This window comes from Macrobrachium rosenbergii, chromosome 4, assembly GCF_040412425.1.
Source record: "Macrobrachium rosenbergii isolate ZJJX-2024 chromosome 4, ASM4041242v1, whole genome shotgun sequence".
Classification (NCBI taxonomy): Eukaryota; Metazoa; Arthropoda; class Malacostraca; order Decapoda; family Palaemonidae; genus Macrobrachium; species Macrobrachium rosenbergii.
The window spans coordinates 1,697,501-1,720,407 of NC_089744.1; the positions used below are offsets into that span (position 1 = coordinate 1,697,501).

At 37.4% G+C, this 22,907-nt stretch overlaps 2 protein-coding genes across 3 annotated transcripts in view; one reads left to right on the forward strand and one right to left on the reverse strand.

Moving 5' to 3' along the window:
• The window catches only part of LOC136829424 (uncharacterized), a 149,799-nt gene extending 131,306 nt beyond the window's left edge, over positions 1-18,493 (reverse strand). The window contains exon 1 of one of the 2 annotated variants that reach the window (XM_067088009.1): positions 18,225-18,493. The gene's annotated coding sequence lies outside the window, so the exon portion shown is untranslated. Of the gene's footprint in view, positions 1-18,135 lie in introns of both variants that reach the window. The other variant, XM_067087998.1, reaches the window with a different exon arrangement.
• LOC136829425 (uncharacterized) overlaps positions 1-22,907 on the forward strand; it is a 268,725-nt gene that overhangs the window by 192,979 nt on the left and 52,839 nt on the right. The gene's annotated exons all lie outside the window — the stretch shown is intronic.

Genomic DNA, 22,907 nt, shown 5'->3' on the forward strand with positions numbered 1-22,907 from the left:
TGTTTGAAAGAAAAACAAAACAACAAAAACATGATAAATACGGCAGGTATAAAGGAACAGCCGAAGTCTTGAGTGTTCGATTTCGGAACTAGCTGTTTTATTATCAAAGACTCGAGTTCTGGTATTTCCAGTTGGGTTGTACTTCGTCCAGTTATGCAGAAATCTTTGCTTTCAGTGGGAGTTTTACGAAATTTCGTGTGACTTCTTATGTTGGAGTGTTCGCGGTTGGAGATTTTTACCCCACTACGAAAACTTAGCGCTCCCCGCCTCTCTCCAATGAGGATCTATTCGTACTTTTAGAAGTCTCCGAGTGGATCCCACATAAATCCCCGAGTTTCACTTGGGGCACGAATATTTATATACCACTCGGGAGGACATCGTAGCACAAAGCTGATCCTTCAGTTTAAGAATAGAGCCAATCGTTAGGGGGTTGACGGAACAAGTTTAACATTCAAAGCACCAAAATGTTTTTGAATCGTGCTCGCAAATTTTGTTCTAAAATGGACATCATGACAGTATGGAAACTTGGCGTACAAGTGTAGTTTGGGTACCTTAAGAGTATAAAGCTCAGTGAAAAACCTCTTATTTAGTATTTTATTGAGGCTGTTAAAAACTATCTTTGAAGGAAAACAATTGCTTAAAATAGTCTAAAAGAAAGGTAACTTCGTCCTGAACAGCTTTCCAACTGCAGGTGATGGAAAGGGCCCTGTGAGAGAGTCGCAACAGAATTAATTAATCTTAAAAATTATAAAAGCAATAACTGTAAAAATTGGCACCTAATCCTGTAAAATTCTTTTTTCTAAAAAATCGTGGTAGTAAAATTACTGTTATACCGAGGCCACCGAAAGACAGATCTGTTTTCGGTGGCCTTGATTATACCATTTACAGAAAACTCGATTGCGCCGGAGAAACTTCGGCGCATTTTTTACTTTCTATTTATTTTTTTATTAAGGTGATTTTAAATTTTTAGTAGTGTGTCTTTAAAATGTAAATCTTTTAAATATATATATATATATATATATATATATATATATATATATATATATATATATATATATATATACATATATATAATATTATATATCTGTCAACGAATTTTTATTTCAACTTGGTCATTGTATGCCTACGAGATGATAGTTTGATGAATCTTCTTAAATATTTATGAAAGGCGTCTTGCTCTGAGTTCGTTGCATGCATATTTAAGCAGTTTATTTCTGCGCAATTCTATGAACGTTTCTAAGAGAACTCTCTCTCCTTGTATATTCATCAGATGTATTTTTTTTTTTTTTTGTCTCGCACATATTTAACGCGTTTTGAAGAGAAATGGTTTCCCTGTGTATTTATCAGAATTGCTTCAACCTGAAGTCCCCTTGTCTGTATTCGTCAGATGCGTTTGGATATGGTCGCTCGGCTATGTATGCGTTTCGCGTATTCGCCGTTATTTGAAATCTCGCGTATATTTATGAGATGTGTTTAGACATTTCTGTTTAGCTATGAATAAGATCCAAAATCGCACTGAAATAGAAGCCAAGTCGGATTTTAAGTAGTACGTTATAAGCAAAGATCGAAATATCGCAAAAATACTTCTCGGGTATGGAATATATTCACCTAATTAATCAGTGAAATTTACCAGACGGTTATTTTTATTATGTGTGGTTATAATGGAATAATAGTTTAGTTGAAAGCTTATTAGCTTGCCCATTTCAAATGTTTAGGTAACTACGGTTACCCAGAAATCTGACAGATTTTCCATGAACATATAGTTGATGTTAAGGTGACTAGCAGCAGCTTAGCTTTCACAGATACATTATAAACAACAGAAGTTTTCATTTGTGACGAATGTTTAGAAAACTGAATTAATTTTGTCAGGCACAAGACGAGTGTGTACAGGTCACAATCGCCCAGAAATGTCAGCATGATACGAGTATCAGCGGACGTTTTCAACCGTCCAGAAACTGTCAAAACTGATATTTAGTAGAAATATATTCAAGGCAAATGTTTAGAAAATTCCTAACGATCAAAGGGTGACACTTTTTTCTTCCACCTTCCGTAAACTTTTGCATCAAAGAAGAATTACAAGCGTGACTAATTCGGCGAAACCACGGTAGCCGTCACTCGTAAGTATTGGATGTGCTTGCCATTAATTTGAATGCTCGTGCTACTCTGTCTCCTTACAGTACGTAATTGGCGAGTCTTTCTTGCCTCAGAGGCTTGAAGATACATATTTTGTCTGGAATTTTATCAGTGCTTATGAAAATTTCTTAAGGGAATTATAGATTACATTTCCAAATATTGTAAGTCGATAAAATAAAGAAATACCGATAAGATTATATTTTGGCGTTGCCACAGTGCGAAGTGAAAAAGACTTTATTTCGAAATGTCACCAATACTTATGATTAACAAAGAAAAACTTTCAAGTTTTAAGTGTTGACATGGATGGTGAAGGGGAAAGGAAGAAATAGATTTTATTCCGGAAAGTTTGTCTCTAATAATCAAGGTGGGAGACGGTTCCATTGAGAGGGAGAGAGATGGTTTATTCGAAATACTTCCTTTGATGATAAAGGGGAAGGGTTTTTATTAATAATGGCAGAGATTTATCTCGAAATGTTGACACTTGTCATGAGAGAGAGAGAGAGAGAGAGATTTTTTTATTCCGTTGTGCTGCCACATATTATGAGCTCTGGTCGATGCCAGCCCCTTTCCATAATCATTAATCAGACTAAGAGTAGGTTGGCAAGCAATGCGGAAGACAAGACGCCACTTGTGTAACTCACCAACATCTGATGCTTATGTAAGTACAAATGAATCGGGGATTTCGTCAGAGCTGCGTTTTACAGGATCAGAGCCCAAACTCAAGGCAACTTGATTAAGTAATGGATATTATCGTTTTTCTTGTTCTCTGACGAGTTTTGGCAATATTAATAAAAACCTTATTTTGATGAGGAAAAAATAAGATCTTTGATATTCTAGCAGATATGATTTTCATTAAAGATCTGTACATGAAAGTATGATTCCAACAATACATGCTTGTGATGATGCTGTATAAATCCAGTTGTGTGTATACATATTTTAAGTGTGTATCTGTGGATATAAGTATGTGTGCACCAAAGGTCGCAGAGGAGGATAAGAGTTGCATGACTTGAAAGAGGTGAAGTGAATTACACTTTGTTATTGAGAGAGAGAGAGAGAGAGAGAGAGAGAGAGAGAGAGAGAGAGAGAGAGAGAGAGAGAGAGAGACCCGTCCTCCAGTGTAAGAAACTGAATGTCCTGCGAAATGTATGGGAAATCATCCCAGTACATGACTTGGCAGGGGATTGTGCCACAGGCACTAATTAATCAGGGAAGCAACTGTATAATCTTAGAGAGATTGAGAAAGGGATTAATTCTCCAATTTGACTGCTGAAAGAAGGAGTATTCTAGAGATATTTGGCCTGAGAGAAAGATGGAAAGAGGAGTCCCCCATCTTCCACTCTGAGAGCGTCGTGGCCTGGAAAGAAGTAGAGACCAATCAGTCTTTCACACTTGAGATAGGGAGACCAACCTCGTACTACTGTGTATGAACTAAATTCATGAGAGAGAGAGAGAGAGAGAGAGAGAGAGAGAGAGAGAGAGAGAGAGAGAGAGAGGGGGCGTGTTACATTACGGGAAAGGGTTGGACCAATTTTCCAATGTGTTAAACGGGATGAGGGAGAGGAGAATCAGATAGAGAGAAAGAGAAACAGATGTCCTGCTGCGTAGTTGAAATGTCAAAATATCGTCGGAGAAAGTGTGAGAAATACATGCACACGAACGAACCTCCCGGTGCTTGTTAAGTCGTTACTAAGAGCGAAACTTGACAAGGATGATTTTTCACATGAAAGGTCAGAAGTGAGTCGAAGATACAAAATCAAGTTGCTGAAGGAAGACCACTGGCGTGTCCGTGCATTCTAAGGGATATGTTTTGCTGAAGTTGGCGAGCATAAATCTGCTAAAGCTTCTTTTGCAGGATTTTTTTTTTTTTTAAGTAATGAGTGTAAGAAAGATGGCAATAAGGGAAATGATTTCTCCAGTAGCTTTCATAGCAGTAATATGTAAATTAAAGCAACACTGCCTGTGGAGGGAAACGTTGAAAGCCGGCAGTTTCGGATATTGGTGTTGGTAGTTGTAGTAATGCTAATAATTACTCGAAACAAAAATACTAAATCGTGGTTTGGGGTCAGTAAGTAATGGTCACAAAAATACGCCGCTGGTTACGAAAAGTAGAATGTGTTTATTTTTCCTTATTTTGTTAAAGGTTTTGCAATATTTATTTTCCTTTTGTTGTCGCTGTTGCCATTCATGTGCTTATTTTATTTTCTTTAAGATTTTTACAGTAACACCGAAGAGAAGAAACTTGTTCCAGTCGGGTTTAGCGTATCGAGAAGATTCGTTCACAGACAAAATGAAAAATAGAAATAAAGTGGGTTAAGTGGGAAGAAAGATTGGGTAAAACAAAAATTAAAGGTTAAAGTGTATGAAAATTATTATTAGAAGAACATGTATTTAAAGTAGTAGGGATTTGATCGCAAACACAATGTCGAGTGCTGATGTCACAGAAACATTTACCACTGAAGCAGAATTGAGTCGTTTATTACGACCGAAACGCATGTAAGTAATTAAATAAGATTTATAGAATTGCATTCTCTCTCTCTCTCTCTCTCTCTCTCTCTCTCTCTCTCTCTCTCTCTCTCTCTCTCTCGTTGAATACGGGGAAGGCAAGGCTGAATCTTAAAATGGTTGCCATATTTGTTTATCCCAAAGTTTAGGCTTCGTCCTGAGATCCTAGAATTATTAAACGATGAAAAAAATTGTCAGGAAAGAATTTCGCGTCATTACTGCAGATGTTACTATGTTTATAATGCTGTGCGCAACATTTTATTTTATGAAGGGGAATGCCTTAAGGCCTTTTCTTTTTCTTTTTCTCTTTTGTTATGCTATTATTTGCTTGCGAAAATTACTTTACGTTCTATTTCAACCAGAGGATTTGATGTTTTATGATAGACATTATTTTTGTGTACTTTGACGGCTAACAAAAATGAAAGAGGAAGGCATTTGCGATTGAAACTTTATTTTATTACTCTATCTTTTAGTAATGTACTGTACTCCTTTGCTCTGATATATATATATATATATATATATATATATATATATATATATATATATATATATATATATATATATATATATATATATATATATATTTTTTTTTTTTTTTTTTTTTTTTTTTTCAGGGTATTTTATAAATATAAATGAACACAGGTGCCAAGAACAGTCAGGTGCAAGCGGAAATAGAAGGCAAGTTCTGATTAATATCACTGCCGTCTATTAGTCTTGATCGTATCCATCAGAGAAAATAATTGCAGTTTCCCGTTACTACTGACAACAGTTTGTTCCATTTATTTTCATTTTAAACACCCGGCTTTATATACCCAACGGTTAAGTCTGTTATGACACGAGACGAACAAACAAACAGGAAGAAGGAATTTGCTGTCCGGCGAGCGTCGTTCGATAATGAACAACTGGTAAATGTATCACTCCCTCACATATGACGCCGTGCCAATTCAGACTGCAAAGGTCATGTCAAGAAATATTCAGACCACAGCTTGATATTTCCACGGGCTAACATTCTCTCTCTCTCTCTCTCTCTCTCTCTCTCTCTCTCTCTCTCTCTCTCTCTCTCTCTCTACACACGCACACACGCACACACATATATATATATAATGTGTGTGTGTGCGTGTGCATATATAAAGTGTGTGTGTATTTACATATATATATATTCAGTGTTTAGCCGTTTCTCCTAATTTATCCCAAGCACTGGATCCGTAGCCAGTCTAGATGTCAACTATTACAAAGAACCCTACGTGAGTTCGGTCTGTTGTAAACGACTACTTTAATTACCTGCTGCTAATTGTTGAGACAGGTGATAGATGGGTTAACCGATTTGCTGAAGTAAAGATGAATTTGCAAGCCTTCAGTTTCGCGATATATCTGCTAATAATCGTTGTTAACTTATTTCTTGGGATTCACTTCAGCGTCGCGTGTAACAGTGTCAGTTAGGGGCAACACGTGAATGTCAGGTGAAAATATTTTTTCCTGTTATGTGGAGCAGTCAGAGCTGTTTCTATCTGCCTATTCGTTTTCAGGTGTGTATGCATGTATACATACACCCGAACATATTCATACTTGAAGTATATATTTTGTTAATTTCACTCTCTTCCCCCCCCCCTCCTTATAATTTTTACCAACAGTTATTAAAAGTATAAATTGACTTATTTGCCTTTAGAGTAACCTAGTAGTCATGAGCTGTCATATGGATGTAATTCAGTCATTTTTTGTATATTTTTAATCGATGGAGGAATTAAACTTTGTGGGTTTTTTTTCGCGTTCAACAACATTGTTGGTGCTCGGGAAAGCTGTAGATGAACATGAGGGAGAATCCGTATTCCTCTCCGTTCACGTTCTTACAGTAAACTGAGTGGATTTTTCACGTAATAAGAAAAAGGCTGATGAAAAAGGGGAAATTCTGTAATGAATTTCCGCAATATTCAGGGTGGAGTGTCAGTGAGGGTGTTGCTCTTAACAACAACTGTTCTTATTTAGAAGGTTAGCAAGTTTTTAATTGCTGATGACGATGATTACTTTTGTTATTGTTGTTGTTCTAACAAGCGAAGCTGCAACACTTGTGGGGAAAGCAGGTTATTACAAGTTCAAGGGGTCTAATTAGGAAAGCAGGCAGTACGGAAAAAGAAATAGATAAATAAAGAATAAGCTACGTCATATGAGCCACCACAAAAAAGAAGAGCATTCACATTCGTTTTGTGCTTCCAAAGTTCCAACGATTCAGCAGCACGGCTAGGAAGATCATTCCGCAATTCAGTCACAGCTGGATAAAAACTTCTCGAAAACTTTGTGTTATAGAACCGCGTAAAAAAATAAATAAAAAGATAAGACTCGATATTAACTGCATATCTTGTATCACATGGTGAAAGATTTTGTCTGGAGAGACGTGAATGCAAAAGTTGATCAGAATGAAGAAAAATTTTTACAAAGCATGTGGAAGTTCCCATCAACAGAAGGCCAAACAGGGGTAGATATTCAAATCACGACAGAATAAGAGAATAAAAACGTGTTCTCATGACAGGTCTCGAAGAATCTTGACAGACGTTCTCAGTACACCAACTTCTTGCGGAATTGAAGGAGAGATGGAATTGAAATGTTTCTAGAGATTAAATTTGCAATCAAGACCTATTAAGAACCGTACTTGGAATTCTGTAATGGTTCGACTTAGTGGTTCAACTTCCTCCCATCATGATTTGCACCACGTATTGATGTTAGCTAATTGTCAGTTGAGAGAATCAACACTCTTAGGTCTACGTTAGTTGAATTATGCAGATGTTGAAAGTTGTTTTAAGCAGAACCTGGTTTATAAGTCATTATTGTTAAATGTGCAAAATATGGAGTTACGAGACAAGTCTTGATGTACTTGAAAGCCCCATGATAGGATTTCGTTCGAAACTCCAGTATCATATTTGGAAATCCTCATCATCATTAATAGCATGACCTGAATAAATCATATTTTAACTTGACCTGATGCATTTCGAAACTTTCAACCATATCTTTACTCTCCGAATTGGTGAGTAAATTCATTAAAAGTATTGCCACTATGCAAAACAACAATGCAACCTGTTGACTCAAGGGCAGTTAATCAACATTATAGTGGAAAATGAAATGGAATAAATAAACGCCAAGCTAGACAGTCCTTATCCTATTCTGTGAAATCATTGATGGTACTGATAGTGAAGACAGTGATGGAAGATATTTATTAAGTATGACACTACCTTGAATGTATATTAAAGAAGCACTGTTGTTCGTACGCCGTTTTGCAGTTCTTTTCAAGGCTAGAGTTTCTCCTGAGCGCATTTTGAAGAAAGGCAATTCTATTCTGATACCTTTATACAATTCCGTTCAAGGACAGACACCAACCAGCCTTTGTGTTCTCTCATGAGCTGGCTCTCGTTAAATGTGAGGACGCTTCACGTCAGGAGAAGGGATGGAAATCCTCGCTGTATTTCCTTATAAGACCGGGAAAATTTTCCTCAGGAGAGAGAATTTCTCCCTGCGAGGAGGATTTTATTCAAGTGTGAGGAAATGTTTTATTTCAGGAGCCGAAGGATTATTCCGCGAGAGGAAATTTTCACGTTGAGAAAGAGAGGATGATTTTGAACTTCATGAAGAAGAGGAAATCTGTATCTCCTCCTCAAAGTCTGGGAACGTTTCCTGCAGAAAGAAAGATTTCCTCAAGACCAGAAACAGATGGAAACCCTTTTTTTTTCTATGTCAAGATAGGAGGAGGAATGTCAACATAAACTTATTTTTAAAATAAAAACAAGTAAAAAAATTAACTGAAGTTTCTTCGGCGCAATCGCATTTTCTGTACAGCTTATATAATGCTGTATGAAACTCTCAGACACGGCCCATGAAACTTTCAGCTACGGCCCGGTGGTGGTATGTTGTTGGCACCTATAGCCGTGCCAGACGCACGATCATGGCTAACTTTAACCTTAAATAAATAAAAACTACTGAGGCTAGAGGGCTGCAATTTGGTATGTTTGATGAGTGGAGGGTGGATGATCAACATACCAATTTACAGTCCTCTAGCCTCAGTAGTTTTTCAGATCTGAGGGCGGACTGACAGACAAAGAGCCATCTCAGTAGTTTTCTCTTACAGAAAACTAAAATTTATCCAACATCTCCCTCGTGGAGAATTGTAGAAATTTCTTTTATCGGATGAGAACAAATATTAATAGTGGCGGGATTAAAGAGAAATTATAGATATGATAGAAGATTCTTCTGTAAGAAAATCTGGAAGAGTAATTCAAGTAAAATGGAAATTTCCTATATGAAGATAAGGAACAGGATAATTTCTTTTTTTGGAGAAGGAAAATGAGAAAAAAAATTGAGTAACTTGTCCGGAAAATAAACGAGTGTGAAGGGTAGAAGGAAATTGCCCGAGAGAGATAATTTGGAAAGCGAAGAGGATTATCGGTTTTCCTTCGTTTCATCTCAAGTGATAGATATACCTTTCCGGCGGGAAAGGAGAGATGTAAATTTTAGTTTTTGCAAGGAAAATTTTAAACAGTTTCAAAGAGAGACAGTAAATGACAGCACAGGTGCAGACAGAAATTCAGAGGAGAGTTCCTTCGTCTGCGAAAGTGACAGGTATTCCTTGTTTTTGGCAGAAGGAAGAATGAACCAATGTGAAAAAGTGTATCATCTGGAGAAATGCCAACTTATCTTTCGAAAGGAAAATGAATTGGTTCATCCGAGAAATTTAGTTTCTTTTTTTCATTCTGCTCTTTGCATCGTGAAATTTAGTATTTCTACTTCGTGATTTAATTGCAATAAGAGTGCAAATACCAGTTGTACTTTTTTGAGATACAATCGTTTTATCATCATAAGAAAAAGTTGTTGACTGCTAAATGTTATTTTGTTGGATTAAGCAACTATTCCTATTGTTGAATTCCGGTGGTGAAGATATAACCCGCTAACATGGAGGATAATTAAAGTTTTTATACGGTGAAAAATGCCCTATTCGTTATGGTGACCTTTTTCAATGAAAGAAACGTCCCCCGCCTTTGTTTTTCGTTTAGGGGGAATTGTTTTGTATTTTGAAATGTATTATGGCTACGACTGATTTTTAATCTGTAATCCATCAGTGATTGTATTTTCTGTTCCATTAGTTGTTAAGTATCAGTAATGAATCTGTTTTTTCCTAATCCTTCCTAATAATCTTTCTCACTCCTGTGAATCTCTGTCTATCAGTGTGACTGTAAAGACGGTTGCACTGGATGTTATTCAGTGGCTCTTCAGAATCACCGATCCCGCACAACCTCCCTCAGCTATGTCTTTTAACACCGGTTGACGTCAGTCATGTTTTATTGCTCAGATGTAGACAGTTCATGCTTCGAAAAGCAATTTTTTTTTTTCTTTTCAAAAGGTGGAAATGTTCTTAATGCTGAGAATAGAAATGGCGGTCTCGCATTGGTTTTAAAGTTGTATTTCTGACGCATACTTTTTTTTTTTAATTAAAGAAGAATGAAATTTTATGTTGTCCAGATAACAGAAAGACACGTACGTGAGTAGGGAAAACGAAAAGCTTTTACCATAAACATTTTTTTACTTCCAGATTTGACTATTCAAAGAAATTGCGAACTTTGAAATATATGAAATATTAGAGGTGGGTCTCTTGGCATAAATGACAATTTTCACAAAAGTAATTTCGGGTAAAATTGAAGCGAACATGAAACCAATCTAGGAAGTCATCACACCAATGAAGGAATCAAGAAAGTCATCACACCAATCAAGGAATCAAGGAAGTCATCACACCAATCAAGGAAGTCATCACACCAATCTGGGAATCAAAGAAGTCATCACGCCAATCAAGGAATAAAGAAAGTCATCACACCAACCAAGGAATCAAGGAAGTCATCACGCCAATCAAGGAATCAAGGAAGTCATCACCCCAATCGAGGAATCAAGGAAGTCATCACGCCAATCAAGGAATCAAGGAAGTCATCACACCAATCAAGGAATCAAGGAAGTCATCACACCAGTCTAGGAATCAAGGAAGTCATCACACCAATCAAGGAAGCAAGGACGTCATCACACCAATCAAGGAAGTCATCACACCAGTCAAGGAATCAAGGAAGTCATCACACCAATCAAGGGATCAAGAAAGTCATCACACCAATCAAGGAAGTCATCACACCAATCTAGGAATCAAGGAAGTCATCACACCAATCTAGGAATCAAGGAAGTCATCACACCAATCAAGGAATCAACGAAGTCATCACACCAATCAAGGAATCAAGGAAGTCATCACACCAATCTAGGAATCAAGGAAGTCATCACACCAATCAAGGAATCAAGGAAGTCATCACACCAATCAAGGAATCAAGGAAGTCATCATACCAATCTAGGAATCAAGGAAGTCATCACACCAATCAAGGAAGTCATCACACCAATCAAGGAATCAAGGAAGTCATCACACCAATCAAGGAATCAAGGAAGTCATCACGCCAATCAAGGACTCAAGGAAGTCATCACGCCAATCAAGGAATCAAGGAAGTCATCACGCCAATCTAGGAATCAAGGAAGTCATCACACCAATCAAGGAACCAAGAAAGTCATCACACCAATCTGGGAATCAAAGAAGTCATCACGCCAATCAAGGGATCAAGAAAGTCATCACACCAATCAAGGAAGTCATCACACCAATCTAGGAATCAAGGAAGTCATCACACCAATCTAGGAATCAAGGAAGTCATCACACCAATCAAGGAATCAAGGAAGTCATCACACCAATCAAGGAATCAAGGAAGTCATCATACCAATCTAGGAATCAAGGAAGTCATCACACCAATCTAGGAATCAAGGAAGTCATCACACCAAACAAGGAATCAAGGAAGTCATCACTCCAATCAAGGAATCAAGGAAGTCATCACACCAATCTAGGAATCAAGGAAGTCATCACACCAAACAAGAAATCAAGGAAGTCATCACACCAATCAAGGAATCAAGGAAGTCATCACACCAATCAAGGAATCAAGGAAGTCATCACACCAATCAAGGAAGTCATCACGCCAATCAAGGAAGTCATCACACCAATCAAGAAATCAAGGAAGTCATCACACCAATCAAGGAATCAAGGAAGTCATCACACCAAACAAGGAATCAAGGAAGTCATCACACCAATCAAGGAATCAAGGAAGTCATCACGCCAATCAAGAAATCAAGGAAGTCATCACACCAATCTAGGAATCAAGCATTCCATCACTTTTAACCAAGCCCTGTCTGAAGTTCACAAGTCATTCGCACTCGTATCGGCATATTTTGAGTACATGAAAAAAGCAAACCATAATAGTTTTATTATAAACCTAAAAGAAAAATCGAGAACTGATTTAGGGGAGTAATCACCATCTAATTTCTCCCAGCCATTCCATACCCCTCTCGCCCCCTCTCTCGTAAATTCACCCATTCCCAAACACGCCCACGCCAGCTAAACTTGACGCGTTCGTCCTCGTCCAAGTTTAATAAATTGCCCCCAAAATAACCCTCGGGTCAAGAGAGAAAACTCCTCCCCCTCTCCCCGGGCCGGTTCCCTTCACATCGTCATCACAATCACCTGACCAACCAAGAGATGTGATGTGAGTTCCCATTGTCAAGGGTGTCTTTTCTGACTCTCACAGAATGTTCTGTTCCCGCTGTCTATCTGTCTGTCTATATGCGTTTCATTTTCGTCCTTACTGCCTCCCAGTTATCAGCCCACTAATGGTCTTCCACCCACGACGCCCTCTTTTTCTTGGTTCTTGCTCCAACCCCCCACCCCCGCCCCGCATCTTGCAGCCATACTTCCTTTCCACCTGTTCGTAATGCACCCCGCCCAACCTCTCTCTCTCTCTCTCTCTCTCTCTCTCTCTCTCTCTGTCTCAGTAGCAGTCGACTGCACGCCCACACCAGAGACAGAATAATACATCACTTTAATTTCCTTGCTCTCCATTTCATGTAGTTCGAGTTTTCATTAAATCCCACAACACCTCAGTCGACGGTAGAAGGGAGGGAGATGATGACGTCAGCAATGAAGACAATAAAGCGACAACAAAACTGTGGCACAAACAAGAGACGATGACGCTGTAGCATGAGCTAAATATAACGAACAGGAAGAAAAAGGCTCACAGATGCAATATTAATCTCAGGCTGCAACTCTCTCTCTCTCTCTCTCTCTCTCTCTCTCTCTCTCTCTCTCTCTCTCTCTCTCTGAATGACTTCTGGCAAAGTTTATAGAAGTATGACAACGCTGTGACATGCAAGTGACGTGATTTCAACACCGAGAGGATTATTAATGATGGAAATCTATGACGTTGAATGGCGTCATGGGTTTGTGATGTTACATATGCCCAAGAACAGTTTGTGTAATTGTTTGTGAGAACATGGCATGCGTTTGGCCTTGTTCGGACTTACTTATTGAGGCCAGTGAAAAGAGACAAAAAAAGGAACTAGCAGGCAGACGTGATGTCAGACAAAGTGACGGGCGAGACGAAGTGACCAGGTGACTACTGTAATGTTCGAGCTTATGACACAGCTCTCCTATGACAGACGGAATTACTGAGTGCCTGAGGAAAAAAGAAAAGGAATTATATATATATATATATATATATATATATATATATATATATATATATATATATATATATATATATATATAATGTGTGTGTGTGTGTGTGTCCAGAATGAGCCCCCGGTACAGGAAATGTTCGCAGCGTCACCCAATTCATATACCTAAAACCTCCACGAGGGTAGCTCTGTGGAAGGACTTCTGCTTATGGATGAAATGATAATGGAATACTTCTGGGAAATGGTTACCTTTCTTGGCGATTGGATTCTCTAGTGCCAGAATTCGAAACAGGCAGTTCGCTTGAGAATTTTCTTCGTACAAGTCCTTTAGGGATATTAGGTTCTCAGATTACAAAACTTATTAAAAAATTTATGGGAGCCAGGAGTTAAGGTTCCATGCAACATACATGCGTGCATAATATATATATATATATATATATATATATATATATATATATATATATATACATTATACTGTATATGTGTGTGTAAGTTTATATTAAAAGATTTAAGGATAGCAGGAAGTTACGTATTCCATGCGACATACATACATATATATGTATGTATTCCACAGGTAATACTTAACGTCTTGCCTTCCTTAAATTTTTTTTATAAGTTTTGTAATCTGAGAACTTAATATCCCTAGAGGACCTGTGTGAAAAAGGTTCTCATGGCTTTGCCAACTTTCGATTTTTAGCACTAGAGCATCCAGTCGCCAAGAAGGGTAACCATTTCCCAAAAGTATTCCATTATCGTCATTTCATCCATAAGCAAAAGTCTTCCCATAGGGCCACCTTCGTGGAGGTTTCAGGTGTATGAATTGGGTGATTTAAACATTTGCTGAATCAATTATTTCTTTTCAATGCCTTCTTCACTTCACCTACCCACCCCTCTCCAGTTAATCGCCTCCTTCCCCAAAGACTATCATTGTTCATTTTCTTCACGTGACTTGACCATCTGAAAATACTCGGATCCATCCTTCCAACTAAGCTACCCTTCTGCCACTAATACGTACCTTGATATTTCTCCGCAATCAATTTTATTAATTTTTAGCATAAACTGTGCTAACAATTATTCATGTCAAGAACTTACACATTTTTCTGTCATCTGCATTCAACATCCACATTTCATTTCCATAAAGAGGGAGTAGTTCAACAATCCTTTCATACATTCCCACTTTGGCTTCCATAAGCAATTCAAGTCTGTCCAGTCTTTTGCACTCTCAACTAACTTTCTTGCTATGTAAATACATATACACACACACACACATATATATATATATATATATATATATATATATATATATATATATGTGTGTGTGTGTTGTGTGTATATATATACACATATACATACACACATATATATATATATGCAGATGCATGTGTATGTGCGAACTGCAAGCTTTTCAAAAATAGGAAAGAAGGGAGATAACCACAGTTAGGTATAACTAAATGAGCATATCCTGTATACAGAGTAAAGATCTTCATATTATTATTATTATTATTATTATTATTATTATTATTATTATTATTATTATTATTATTATTATTATTTCTTGTGTAACGAAGATTGAACAATTCGGCAAAGAATGAATGCAGCCACGAACTGATGGAAAGTACGGATAGACTCAATTGTTCCCGTTTTTAAAAAAAAAAAACAGAATTGAAGTGGGTGAGCTAGCAGCCTGATTCTGCTGGGCACTTGAGTGTAAAACCCCAACAGAACTCTCCAACATGAAATAATAATAGGAGGAAATTCGTGAATTATGGGGTGTATGGAGCAAAACATGGCCAAAGGAAACAGAGCTGAAATATTCGGTGAACTAAGGAAATAATCACATTTATAAATTAGGGATATTAAGGATAACTAAACAGAAGACATAACATCGAAGTCTAGTTTACATTGTCCAGTGTGTATGCTGGCGTGACGAGAGCTCAAAACAATGTTAACTTGAACGATGTTTTCCAGTTATTTATAGTAATCGTTGGTTTGAAATGTAGCAAATGTGGGGTTTAAGAAAACATGCATTATTTGATGGCGCAGTGTATCATATTCAGGCATACATTCCTTATCTGGAGGTTCTGCCTAATATTTAAGATTTGCATAATTTTTCTACTCCGTTGATTTTATTCAAATGCAAAATGAAAGACAGTAAATCGCAATAAAGTCTTAGGTTTCGCGGAGGATTCTATGTTTAGAAAGTGCTTCGGTTGAGCATTTGATTATTTCGGATTATAGTGGAAGTAATGATTGGTGACTAACATTTCTCCTTATGCCCTTTTTTGTCCTTGTAATAGTTTGCCCGAGGGACTTCACGAAAGACGATTGAAAGTTTTGATCTTTGGGAGGTATTATCACCTTTAGACTTCTCATAGTAAACAAGCAAAGAAGAAAATGAAACTCAAAAGCTCAAAATGAAAAAGAAGAAAAGAGACAAAAATAAACTTTTAGGAAACACCGAGGTTTACTTTGTTGTATATTACTCAAACTGTCATGTTTTGTATAAAGAAAATGAAGAAAAAGATAATATAGCTAAACAGTCTGCTCCTTTTCTTGCGTGTGATGATCAGTTATTAATATGATATCTGTTCTGTCGTTTCAGATGGGTTGTATTTTATTCCCTAAATGCTTTGTCCATTAGATTAAAACATAAATGAATAGACTTAGTTTATAAGGGAAAGGATAAGCTCACAGGGAAAGTGGTGAATGGAAAATCAATCGTCGAAGTTTTGCAGATGATGCAGCGTTCGTTGCTGAAATTGAAGAGAGGCTGCAGAGGCTCGTGAATCCGTTTGAAATCTTTCGTGACGGGGATGAGTGGATGTTTGCAAGAGTTTGAAGGAGAAAGTGGGGGAAAACACAGGAAGTACTGGTTAATAAAGCAAAAGATGTCTAGGAACTAGGAGAATGCGTAAAAAAAAAAAAAAAACTGGAAGCTATTAGAACAACGTCCGCTGGGGAGGTAGACATGCTGCTGGTGAGTCTTCCATACAGTTATATGACGTGGCAGAAGATAAAGTTAAGCGAGTAACCGTTCATTCGTGATTCAGTCTTACGTGATCGTTAGTCTAGGATAAAATAGCTTATTATTGATAAATGCGTATGTTAATGTACACAGGTGCAGGTGTTTAGTTAAACTGATAAATGCTTGTAGATCTATCGAAGAGTTAGGGAGCAATTTGCAAAATACTGATTATCGATGAAACTGATCAGCGTTTGCGTGGGTTTCTCAAGACACCGCCTGCAAGCAACGGTTTGTGGTCAGGAAAGGCAGGACGGTCTAAATTTGCAGAACAAAAAACAGGCGAATAAAGTGCATTCGTAACTGGAGAATGAATTTTTTTATAAAATAAAAGAAATAATAAGAGTGCAATGTCTTAAATGAAGTTGAATGAAACAGAAAACGCCAATTATTTACCCAGGAACACAAAGATGGCAAAATTATGGAAGTTCTCGTAAGTGACGAAAGTGACCAGAACACTTTTTGTTCAGTAAGGGACGGAAAACCAACAGAACACCTTTCAGTCAGTGCGTAAAAGAAAGTGGGCAAAGGAAGGTAAACAGTACGTTCGTGAATTTGTGACTTCAAGAAAAAAAAAACACGAAGAACAACAAACGTAAGCAGATTACTGATTCTTCACTTTATTAGAAAGGCACACTGTTGAGTAAGATCAAGCAAACATCTGTAGTTTCTGGAACGCCCCTAGTCAGTAAGTAAATAAAAAAAATATATATATAACACCAGTTTCTTAGTGTTCAGTGAATAAATGAAAATCGAAAGGACGTCCTTTTTTCATGAGCATTGAAGACAGCAGAATGCCCATTGCTCATGAGTAACAGAGCAAGCAAATCCTTCGTTAATGGAACAGTAAAAGGAAAAAAAGCTAGATAAAGAGTAAAAGCCCCCCACCCCCCATTCACTGATCAAAAGAAAGTGCATTTTTATTCTGTTGGTAAAATAATGCCACCGATTATCTCTTATTTATAACACAAAAGTAAACCGAATCAGCATTATTCAATATACAAGAAAAATTAGAAAGAACGCCCATTATTTGGCGAGTAAAAAGTAAGCCAATCACTAAGTATCCAGTTATTTCATGGATGTCAACAAAATTCACATAATTCCTTAAATACTGTAATTTTTGTCGGTAAGTGTTCACGTTTTATTAAAATTCACGAATGGCATGATTTGGCCCAAAACTAAAGGCAGTGATCCCTACAGTGAAATATAAGACAGTTTCATAACAAAAAAAAATTCTTGTATGTGCTCTATTTCAAACCCTTCTTAATTATGCAACCTCTACATTTATGAGACACAGGACCTACCACTCCGCTATTTAATAATAAGACACACGACCTAAAAATCCAGACAGCTGGAGATCTTCATAATATAAACACAATTGGTTTGCACTGCGTTTGGCGTTTAAAACTGATGTAATGATTACATCTGGGGTCGCGTGTTTTATAACGGCATGATGAACAAGCCCTTATGCACATGTTAGAGGAGTATGCAATCAGGAAATCACTTCTCTATAATTCCACAACATAAACGTCACCATCTTGCTTACGCCGTCTGCTTACTGTCATTTTTCCTCTCGGGTGAATTAACTGACACACGTTGTCATTTTATCTATTCCTTAATTGCTCGAGTTCTTGCAAAATTTCTCCCAGCCTAAGTAAGGGGAACTTCGTCATCATTTTCTGTCATTTCATCACATCAAAGGAACCATTTTCTTTCAATTAAAGTCACGGCACCGCTGTTTCACTTAGAATTTATTCACTGTACTCTTTCTGTTTTCCTAATTCATATTCGTATGGTTCGACACTGCTTAGTTAATAACTGTCAACATGATAAATCGAAAAGCGGACGTGATTTTAGCTGTCATCAACACACTAATACTAGAGAGAGAGAGAGAGAGAGAGAGAGAGAGAGGCTTATAATACATTCTATCGAGAAAGAGCGACAAGAGGACAGGAGTGCAAGGTGGCCCCAGCCTTCCCGTCGCCCAGCAAACGTGAAACTGTGTGCCAACGGCGAGGAGTAAGAGACTCCGTCTGCTGCTGCTGCTGCCGCCGCTCCTGCTGGTAGCTGCTTCTGCTGTTGTGCCTCCTCCTCCTCCTGTCTGGCCTTGCGGGATTGCGTGTGCCTGTGTGCGCTCGTGCTACCCCACAACCTCCAAGCGGCTAACCGATATTCGTGCTTGTTTAACACTTTCCACCAGGTTTCTTCCCGGCCCGATTTTGGTTGGTATCGAAGACAGTCATACGAAGAGGATGCTGTCAGTCATCTCGCCACCTGTCATTCAGAGGCAGCCTTTCCTTCTTCGTATGCTTCTAACTACTAATAAGACCACGGTGTGCTTTGAAGCCAGTTTGAGAGATCAATAAATCAACGACCATGGCGCTTAAAGGTTGCTTTTCGAGGCAGGCTATTATTATTATGAATAAAAGCTATGATGCCTTCTCGTGTTATAAGGACACAACCAGTCGTTCAACCAATGGGGTGTGGGAGACGGGATGTCATGGAATCAATAAATCAACCAGCTGTCAAGTAAACAATGTGTTGTGATGTCACTTAGTTGAATTAAAAATTCACGTCATTTTCCTGTTAGTTCTGTGCGTATCTTATGACGTTCTCCTCTCTCTCTCTCTCTCTCTCTCTCTCTCTCTCTCTCTCTCTCTCTCTCTCTCTCTCTCTCTCTCTCAAAATAAAATCAAATGTATTTTCCCATTCATTGAAGTCGTTGTTTATTTGAAATTGTTGCCTGCTGATACTTTGAGATAAAATTATTTGAAAATGAGATGGCTTTGTCTGTCCGTCCGCACTTTTTCTGTCCACCCTCAGATCTTAAAAACTACTGAGTTTAGAGCGTTGCAAATTGGTACGTTGATCATCCACCCTCCAATCATCTAACATACCAAATTGCAGCCCTCAAGCCTCAGTAGTTTTTATTTTATTTAGGTTAAAGGTAGTCGTGATCGTGCGTCTGGCACCGCTATAACTGCCAACAACACAGGCCACCACCGGGCCGTGGCTGAAAGTATCATACTGCAGCGCATCGACAGTTTCATACAGCATTGTACGCTGTACAGAAAACTCGATTGCGCCGAAGAAACTTCTTCGCATATTTTACTTGTTTTTCATTAACGTTGCTGTCTACTGCTCTTAGTAGCCTGAGCGTTTTGGGGTGATTACTGTAGGTTGCTGTCAACCTTCTTCTGCTGAGTTTTATCTGAATATTTTTGTTGTAATTCTTTTAAACTGCACAATATTCTTTTTTAACTATTAATTTACGTTGACTGATTTATGCTGCTTGAATTGTTTTTCTTAATTCGTTTCAGCTGTCGGCTGCTGTGTTTATTGTTAATTCAGACTGCTCTGAACGGTAATTTTAATGTTTAATTTTCTGGAAAGATCCGTACTTATACATTTAAGCTGTTGCCTACACTTGTCTCTTGGTTCACTTAAGGTGGTGCGTGTAGTTATGATATTTTAAGTGGTGGCTGCTGTTCTCCAGTATTTCAAGGCACTGTGGTTCCGGACTTGATTTTTGTCGTTACTTGCAAAGTGTTGGTTACTGTCGTATATGGGTAGCATATGACATGCCGCGGTATGTTGGGCAGAGTGATCAGTAAAGTGAATAAGGGGAAAGTCAGGCACTTATTTTAGGGTTAATGCCACAAAAGTCATCTTGTGTGTCTATGTCATATGGGAGGGGAGTGATATCATGTGTAGCTAAACAGTATTCTTAGGATGTGTCGTGTGTCTGTCAGCTGTAGAACAAGATTTGTCTTACCAAAAATTGAAAATATTGATGCCAACATAATATTTAAGGTGCAAAACGACATGCAGTTGCACACACATCCACGTACATATACATGTATATTATATATTTACGCAGATATATATATATATATATATATATATATATATATATATATATATATATATATATATATATATATATATATATATATATATGTATGTATGTATATAGTTACGTATACATATATATATGTATATATACGTATGTGTGTTTGTATGTGTGTATGCAATGAAACTATTTTCATCGTGTTTTCACCCAGGTTGAACTATTGAGTGTTTCAAGTGCATGATTATGTTTCATTTATAAATTAAGAATGGATTAACGCTGTCTTAATGGTGCCTTCTATGATAATTCTACACTGTACCATATAAGTTTTATTCGTTTCATGAAAGGAAATGCTTTATATCCGTAAATTCCTAAAGCAAAACGGACAGTACAACTTCGCTAACAACTTATTTCGACGTATTAGTTGTACTTGCATCATCTCAGCCTTTGCCGAGAGACGCAGCATGACGTGTATGGCTCTACTATACTTCAAGCATCTCTCTCTCTCTCTCTCTCTCTCTCTCTCTCTCTCTCTCTCTCTCTCTCTCTCTCCCCTGAACTGGTTGCTCAAATTTTCTATTTTTAATTTGTTTTTATCTCACTTCTCACGGGATTCATTAGTCAACAAAATTAATCCTACTAATATGCTTGCAATATTCAATTGTTTTTCGTTCAAAAGAAGCTTTGCATTGTCATCTTTCATGAACTTATCGACACGAATAAAATTTGACCCTAAATCTTTATTTTACTCATTTGAAATGTCCATTTAATAATGAAAATAATGATTATGATTTTGTCGTCCGATATTCACGATATCATTATAGAGATATCAATGATTTGTTTTAAATCTTTCTCCAACATCCTGCAGTACATTTCTATATCGGTTATTTACTACGACAAATTGTAGGATACTGAAACGGAGTTGAAATACAGACACATGTGTGCTATATGTGCACACACACATATACAATATGTATATATATATATACATATATATGTCTTCTTCTTCTTCTTCTTCTTTTAACGTGCTTTTATTCCCATTTTTGTATGGGGTAAGCACGATGCCTTCTTTTGAAGGACTTTTTGATTTGGCTTTGGGGTAGACCTGTGGTCTCGATCGGCTGCCCTGCCTGACATCGCTTAGACCCCGGTACGTATGTTTCATGTATGTATATATAAACATATATACAATATATATACTGTATATGCAGTATATTTACATTTATATATATATAAACAGTATACTTATTAATATTGAAATTTTCTTTCATAAATCTAGACTCGAGCAGCACGTGTGACTGGCCGTTCTCAAATTATGTATTCGCAGGGCTTAATTTTTTAGTTAGTAATGTTTTACAGCCAACTTGAAGAGCGTTTTGAGTTTCACAATGATATACTTGTGGGTTTCTCATCTGATTCGTAAATGTATGTGCTATTTACGTTTGAAGGATTTCTGAGATAAATGCAGTATGCAGTGATTATATTCGACGGTATTTTCTCTCTCTCTCTCTCTCTCTCTCTCTCTCTCTCTCTCTCTCTCTCTCTCTCTCTCTCTCTCTCTCTCTCTCTCTCTCTCTCTCACTGATATGCAACAGTAGATATGACAGTCCATATGTAAGAAATATTAGTTTTTTGCTGTTTAATGAAGTTGATTCATTCTCTCATTAAAGCAACACATGTTATTGACATTGAAGACATATTTTACTTCGGGAAATTTTGACCTTTTGACGATGTCTGACGTGAGAAGAAAGGGAAACTGTTTGAATTTGAAGCAGAGAATGTTTTGACTGAAGAGACTGAATAGTGTGAATTATTATTTGTATTTTGGAAATTTTCTGCGACCAGTGTAAAACTACGGATAAAAAATATTTTTATGAGTGTATTCACAAACAATTTTTGAACGTTTGGTGTCTCTCCGATATGTGTAATAATTAAGCGATGCTTAGAGTTCTCGAATTTTCCTATAAATTATTTACAAAATTTCCAAACTTCTGGTTTTATTGTAAGCAAATTTGACTTCTGGGGCTCATTTGACTGCATGACAGTATAAGTCCAATCTCATAATCGTGGTGAAAATGCAACAACTTTGTGCTTCGTTAATGGGATCGTTTTCGTTACAAGAAATCGCAATGGCTGTGGAAGTTGCTGGGAATTTCCTCCAAGTCTTCCTTGTTTCTTTATGAAATTCATTTTTCCCTTATCCATGGCATCAAAGCTGTCGCCTCCTCGATGATTTTGGGAACTTTCAACGTTGCCCAAACTTTGGTCGCCGCAGATACAGAACCCTCTACTATAGATTTGTTCGCTCCTTCTTGTCATGCAACATTTGTGTTTTGTTTTTGTATCACCGAGTGATTCTAGATTAACGCGGTCACCCTATGAAGCCTTACATTTTTTGACTGTCTGCTGAATACATGCTTAGGTTTATCTCGAATATATTCCTGAAGTTCACCAATACACCTGGTAGAGCATTTAAACACTCAATTTCTTGACTTAAGCGTAGTTTCCTGTCCAAACTGAAACATACAAAAGTATATCTCCGGGAAATCCCATCAACACACGAGTGCACCAGTTGATCATTTACGAGAAGAAGGTACCAATGGAGAGAAAATACCGAACTCATTATAGAGACCAATGTTAGACTTGCAGTTGCAAAGCAGCAGGTTTTAGACTTTTGTTGCCGAGTCCTGTCCTAAGTTTATGACTTAAGATCTTGGTTAGTAGCTAAGTTCGAAACGAGCCCTAAGATATAAAACCAAGGAGTTAACATGATTGAATAACAGATGTGTCATAACCTCGTGTGATGGTCGATGCATTCATGCTTTTGGGTGAATAGGCAAAGTC